This window comes from Aythya ferina, assembly GCF_964211825.1.
Source record: "Aythya ferina genome assembly, chromosome: 14".
NCBI lineage: Eukaryota > Metazoa > Chordata > Aves > Anseriformes > Anatidae > Aythya > Aythya ferina.
The window spans coordinates 3,584,567-3,591,793 of NC_140312.1; the positions used below are offsets into that span (position 1 = coordinate 3,584,567).

The following is a 7,227-nucleotide window of genomic DNA, read 5'->3' on the forward strand; positions in this document are numbered from 1 at the left end:
AATGTCCGCACAGCTGTGACAGTGTGGTAATGGTGTCCAGCCGTGTGCTGACCGCCACAAGGAACAGGCTGGGGCCTGAGGCCCGCTGACGCAGGCTGAGCCCCGCAGGGCCCAGGCATGGCTCCTGCTTCCCTCAGCAGCACCAGGAGCTCATTTCGGGGCTGTATTTGGTCTTCTTGGTGGCACTGATGGCTGTGCCATAAATCAAGCAACCTGGACACCCTGGCTGGCCTGCTCGGCCTCTGAATTTCACAAGAAAATTTCGCAAAGGGTGTGTTTGTGCGACCAGGCAGGCACTTGGGGTGTACAGCCAGCCCCTGGGAGCAGTTGGCTCAGGACCTGAGTCCAGCAGGGACATATCCCACAGAGGTGTCTAGATTAACCACACATCACCGCTGCCTGACGGGACGGTAGCCAAACAGACCCTGGTTTACCAAAAATCAGATCTACCTGAAGCTCACTGATGTGTCGGGTTTCTAGCACTGAGTGCCACCTTCTGAGAAAAACAATACATGAAGGCGATTGCTGCAGCAGCCAGAAAGTGGGTAAAAGCTCCTCTCTCTGGGTGGTAACATGGTGACAGCACTTCACTGGATAGTTTGCACCAAAAAGGAGGACTATGCTGTTAAGTGACACAGAAGACATCAGTTTCCTCACGCTCTAGGTATGATTCATAGCAGATTTAGTGTTTTAACAGAATAAGTAGCTTCACTGATGTGCTAGAAATGAGGGTCGAGCCTGTTTTTCAGCTTGGATACTCCAGGGACCCTGTGCTGATTGCCAGATTGCTTCCTGGATGAGAGCGTGACTCGGCCATCAAACATTTTTTTACCCTTTGTATTCAGTTTTATGTACCCAAAGCTGCTCCTAATGGGGTGCAGATGTTTCTCATACTCAGTTATCACGGAAAATGGACAGGAGAAGGAACTACTGAAAACTCTGGAGGAGCTGAAGGGAAACCACGGCCCTCTTGAATCACTAGCAAGGAAATAGCTAATGAGTGTTTTTTTTCTTTATTTTTATTTTTATTTTTATTTTTATTTTTATTTTTATTTTTATTTTTATTTTTATTTTTTCCCCCTCAAAAATCACTGCTGTTGTCCCATGGGAAAAAAAAGGGACAGAAAATAGGATGATACTGTTCATGGATAATCAAGGAACTCTAAGGTTTAATAAAACATGAAAACTCCTACAACAAAGAGGAGAGGAGGCAGCGGGAAGCCTGGCAGCAGGTCCGAGCAGGAGAGGCACTGCCAGGGTGCTAATGGTACCACCGGTGCTGCTGGCACTAATTGCAGCTCATTCCCTTCAGATTCCCCAGTGCCCACACAGCCAGGGCAGCTCTGCAGACAGAGCCAGGATGCTGAGTGATGGGGATGAAGAAAGTGCGTCCAGCCAAAGCACCTCCAGGTGCAGTTTGGGTCGCACAGGCTGGAGGAAGCGCTGCGCAGTAGCAAGCAGCTAGTGGATGATAAAAGGAGCTGAGTGTTTCTGTTTGCCTTCATGCCGAGTATTTCTGTACATCCAGTTTTTGGTATGATTTGCATGATTTTCATCCTTTTTCCACTGAGCAGCAACAGCAGATGGAGTGGGAAGATTCTGTGGGGTAGTTCAACAAATGGTCATCTGGTGTTTCCTTCAAGTCTCTCACCAGGAGCATTTTTCTCACTTTTGTCTTTCATCTCTGCCTTTTTGCAATCTCACTGCCTTTGCTATTGGAACACAGGGTACCTCATGCCCCGTCCAAGCAGTGCCAAGGCTGGAAATGGGAGCTTCCCCTCCTTCCCACCCTGCACAGCCCCAGCCTGCCTTTGGGAGGGTCCTCACTCACCCATGTCTTCTCCTGCCCCAATCCTCATGCAGCAGCAGCAACAAAAATTGGATCAGCTTTGGACTTATTCCTCTGGCATTACTCTTTCTGACAGGGATAGGCAGAAAGCCAGAGAAAAGATGCTGAAACTTATATCAAGCAAATAAACCAGACCAAACCAATAAGCAACCAAACCAAACAGACAAACAACAAACAAACAAACAAGTAAAAAACAACCAGGGAAGATAACTGTATTCCATATAGACAAATGTCACAGTCCAGACTGGAAAGGGCATTTGCCACCCTTGGCCCTTCCAAACCAGTCTGTCGGCTGCATCTGCTAGTTGGCACCTGCATGTACTCACTGAACGGAAAATAACTGCTTGTGTGACAAACCAAATGCTGCAAATCATGGTCCTGAAGGTGGTCTGCATCAGAGCAGAGGCATGGAAGAGCTGCTGCAGCCTCTGCTGGACAGCAGGATTAGAGGTAACCTGAGAGCAACCAGGAGGAAAACCGTGGCAGGATTTTTAAGGGAAGAAAACAGCTTTTTAAACCATCACATAGCTGTTGATGAGCAAGGCATATGCATTTATTTTTGAAATGAAATGGATTCAAAAGCTACTGATAAAAAAATGATCTCAGTGGCTGAGTCCTGTGAAAGCACCTCCAGGACATTGTTGGTTGGATAAGTCTCACCTCCATGGCCACTGCCTGCCACTCGTGTCCCTGTCCCCATCCCTGTATGCTCCCTGCAAGCCTCATAGTGGCACCTTCAACCTGGTGGCAATTTTTCCTGAATTAGGGAAAATCAGAGGAAAGGACAGCCTGCTTTTATCATTAGTTTGAGCAAGAAGGTGCCTTTGCAAACAGAAAATGAAGGTTTGAATGACACCGAAGGAGGGAAATACTTGTTAGTGCCTCCTGAAAGGTGATGCTGAAGCCCCGATGGGTGAAAAACCCTGAGTCCTGTCTCCATTTGGGACCACCCCCGGTGCGCAGCTGAGGAGCTCCCCCTGCAGTCACCGAGCCGCCCGGATAAACCCAGCACCACCGAACCGCTGTAACCAGCATCCCATAGAAATGAGAATAGACTCATATATTAAGAGAAACGTGCCGCTGTGCTCTCGGCTTGTTGTGCGGCCCCTCTGGCACACAGAGCATCATCTGCACCGCCTGGGGAAGGGCCGGCACCGATGCTCCGGGGGTCCCGTGGGACAGAGCCGTGCTCAGCCCCTCAGCTGCATCCAGGAGCCAGCAGGTGCTTTAAGCATTCAGGCAAACTCCCCTATTTTTAATTTCCCCTTGCAATGCCTGCTCTGAGGAAAAATGAGGAAGCATGGCAGTTAATCAGAAGCACGAGGAGTAAAGTGTTGCCTTGCAGGAGATAGGGAAATCGGTTCTTTAAAAACCCTCAAAGAATAAAGTTTCTCCATGTGTTGCGATTTAGTATCCAAGCAATTTTAAGAGACTGTTGCATAGGGCTGAAAAATCTTTAGCTGCTAGGCTAAGAAGGAAGTTTTTAGCTGAATGACCAAAACCATTAATTTTTCATCCCTAGTACCTTGGGCCCGCATATTTGATAGAGATGGATGCACCAAAGCTGGTCTGAGGAGCCGATGGGGGAACAAAGGGCCTGTGGATGGATTGTTGTCATGGTAACTGCTCAGAAAGCACTGAAAAAAAGGCTTTTTTTTTTTTTTTTTTTTTTTTTTTTTTTTTTTTTTGGGCTGGGTAGTTTATTATGTTTCCTTTTGGTGGCACTGTCTGCCCAAATATTACCAAATCACCAGCTGCTGGAGCAGGTGGAAATCCCTCCTGTGGGTCTGGCTTCCGCGGGGCCCTTGTCACTTGTAGAAATGGATCGCAGCAAACTGTTCCGTTTCTTTCCCCAGGTTTTGGAGGAAAGGTGCCGATCAGGTACTGATTACAATCAGGCAATTAGCCATCACTGCAACAGCAATAAATATCCACCGGGAAAACCAGAGAGCAAATCCTATCACTGCTCCATTCTCAACCTGAAGTTTTTGTGCATAACTTCGTTCTGGTAGCAGTCCCACCGAGGGGCACTGTGAAATAAGGGCTAAGAGGAATGAGCCTTTTGCAAAAATAACACATTCTGAAAAACCAGAATTTCCTTGAACTTTGGGTAAATGTCCCAAAGGCACAGTGAGCTTCAAATCATGCAGTTCTAGTGGGACAAGCCTCCGGACAAAGCAGTAGCTCTCATGTAGCCCTACAGCTTCTCGCTGAGCACGGGGGCAGATCCCTCACTCCATGCCTCACCAGCACCGACCAGCATCCTGAGGGACTTGCTGAGGCTCCTGATGTATAAGCTCTGATACTTGCCATAAAGAAGTTGAAGGGTGAATTCCTGGCTCAGGCACAACCACCAGGATGTCTTCAGCAGACACAAGGCTCTACTTCTAATTTTCCAGTTTTCTCTTTCTCTTTTATTTTTATTTTTTTTTAGTTTGAGTCCTTCGCTGCTGCTATCTTCAGTTTTTTTTTTCTTTCACTAGTGGTGAACTTGTGAGTCCTTCAAACACAGATGAACACGAATTCTTCCTACAGTCTCTGCAGTGAATTAATGGAGCTTAAATAGGACATTGTGTGCAGGGAATCAGTGGGACTGAACACGAACAAAAGACGCTTCTCCATTAACATAAATGAGAAACTGTCTCACTGTGCTTGTTTAGTCAAATTGTTGCCCGCAAAGAAGTGGTGTTTGCATCTCTTGAGTAAATTTTCCTGCAGATTTCAAGTGTTCTGATTAGGATTTGCAACTTCAAAGATCTCGGTTTAGCTCTGTTTGCCATTCTTCCTCCTGGTGTTATTGATTGCAGAGATGTTTCCGTGCAAATAGCAGTGTTCACCTTTTAAAATTAGCCTGCTCCTCGTTCCCTGATGATGAGCTGCTACCCCGGCCCAGCTGGGCCTGGCAGAATAACAAAATCCCTTTCCTCCAAGAGAATAATAGAAGCAGAAGGGTGGAAGGATGCTCGGAGGGGTAAACATGGAGGAAACTATATTTAGCTGAAGACAATCACACATGCACACACACACACACACACACACAAACCCACAGCACAAAATTTGAGGACTAAATAATTGCTTGCAATTAGTGAGAATTTCAGGGCAATTTACAAAAGCCAAGCTCCAAATTGCCATTCGTTTTTTCCAAAGGGTTAGATATCCAGCTTCCATAAGCAGGAAAGAATGTTTTCTTCTCATTTCCATTTGCCAATGGGGTCTGCGTGAGAAGCTATGTGCTCACGTGCTGTTAGTGCACGTGCCAAACCCCACATCTGGGTAAGCAGCAGGGGGGTGATCTCATGAAGCTGGAGCTCAAGGGGAGCTCCTCTCACCTGCTGAGTCCTTGGCTGATGTCTGGCACGACACGAGACCTGAAAGCCAGGCGTGGGGATTATTTTACCTAAATGTATATCCCTGGGGTGCTGATGTGTGCATCTGGGCTTAGGTTCCCATCGGGTCACCAGTCACAACTCATCCTCAGGCAGGTACCGTAGTGCTTTGTCTCCAAATGGTCCCACTTTGACTGCAAAGGCTCAGGCACTGACAGCTGCAGAAGGGAAATGTAAAGTTTGTAGGGACAAAACCTGCCCAAAGAAGACACCTCCTCCCCCTCCACCTTGGCTCCTGTCCTCTCCATTTCCCTCCAGCATCAGAGAGGGCAGGACAGCCATCGCAGCTGACAAACCTCTATTAGGGCTCCACGATTCTTTCAAAGCTTTTTTTCCATGTTTTCACTGTTGTTTTCCACTAGAAGCTGGCTGAGGCTCAGCTTTTCTCATTCAGCTCTTTGAACAAAATGACTTGGTTTTCTGCTGAAAGCATTAACCACCGTCCAAGGAACGAAAACCCCACAGGACCTGGTTAACTGCCAGGGGCGTTTTCAAGGACGTTTGTCCATCAGGAGGTCACTGCCAGGGGGGGTAACACCTGATGGTAACACCATTTAACATATTTGGGGTTTAGAAGGAGGGCTGGGAGAGCCTGGGCAAGGCTTTGCCCGCCAGCCTCAGGGCAGCAAACACAAAATCCCTCCTGCAGCTATTTCCAGGACTTCAGGGTGGCTGCTGCAGATGCTTGGCTGATGGAGCATGAAGCTCCCCAGCCTTGCAGCTCGCTTGTAGCTTCCAGAGACACACCTGCCTCTACCCTCGGAGTAAACCTCCTCCCTGCTCCACTGCTCTTTCTACATGCCCCAGTTCTCTCTGTGTGTGAGCGTGGAGGGTCTAACACGGAGGAGAGCAGGGCACGGGAGCCTGCATTTCCTTGATAGAGCTGGGGAAGCGTTGTCCCCATGGCTGTCACCTTGCTATTGCATGCTGCACGTCCCACGTTGCTAAATGTGCACTGGTTGAACATCAACCCGTCCCTCGATCTCCTCGTTGGCAGCTCGCTGTCTTCTCTCCCCTAATAAAGCCGGCACAGCGGTGGTGCTGGTGGCACCGTCCCTTTGCATACCGTGGTAGCGGCCAAGCAGGCGGCTGTCGGTGCTGCAGTCAAAGCTTGGAAACTTGTAAATGCCTTGAGCAAAGTGCTCCACTTAGGCTCATTAGCAGTACAACCACACGATGCCCGCCCAGGCGCCTCTGCCAGGGAAACTTCCTGCTCTTTCAAGGTCTTATCAATAGCTGCAGTGTGGCAAATGGACCTGGGGGATGGGAGCAGGGAGCGTGAGTCACAGCTGGCTGTCTTGTCCCTGCACGGCAGGGAGAAATGCCTCTCCGTCTGTGCTGCAGCCGCCTGTTGCAATATTGCTCTGCTCCCTGCTTCAAGCGTCTCTGCACCGAGCTGCCTCATCCCAGCCAAAACCCCTCTGGCTCCTGGGGATGGTTCATGTGCAGGAGCATGGCTGCAGCTCTCCAGGCTCCAGATGTGGCCACGTCTCCTGCTCACCAGGGGCTGTGGTAGAGGAAGACATTGGGACATGGGTTCCTCGTGGCCCTGCTGCTGGCAGGAGCCTGGGGACGGCTGATGGACACTGCCCCGAGTGCTGGCTGGTGCTCGAGGGCCTGGGGGACGTGTTGGATGTACCCCTGAGATCTCCCCATCCCCAGCAGCTCCTCTCAGGTCCGCTTCAGCGTTTGCATTGGCAATTTGGGGTGATGAGAGGTGAGAATGATATTGGAAGGCTTCATCCCTATGTGCTGTCTCCTTTAATAATTAACACCGCCTTTACAACAGCAAAGTGTCCATCCAGCCATGGGGTTAGGTAGATTCTTGTGCTGCTCAAAACCTTTGGGAAGCTCGGTTGAACTTGCCCAGCTCTGGGCACTATGTGGCAGTCAGACAGGCAAAAGGGGCATTGCGATGCCTGCCAAAAAGGGCTGCTGAGTAGCGAGGGAGATGGCAAAGAGGTATTTTGGGAATCTGCAGTCCCAGCTGAG

At 49.3% G+C, this 7,227-nt stretch overlaps 1 long non-coding RNA gene across 1 annotated transcript; it reads right to left on the minus strand.

The window, feature by feature from the left end:
* Positions 1–1,147: 1,147 nt before the first annotated feature.
* On the minus strand, positions 1,148–6,332 carry LOC311444273. The gene is made up of 3 exons (XR_014697793.1): positions 6,149–6,332; positions 5,247–5,393; positions 1,148–1,599 (listed from the first exon to the last, which is right to left on the minus strand). It is a non-coding gene; the product is annotated as an uncharacterized lncRNA (long non-coding RNA).
* Between the last annotated feature and the right edge of the window lie 895 nt (positions 6,333–7,227).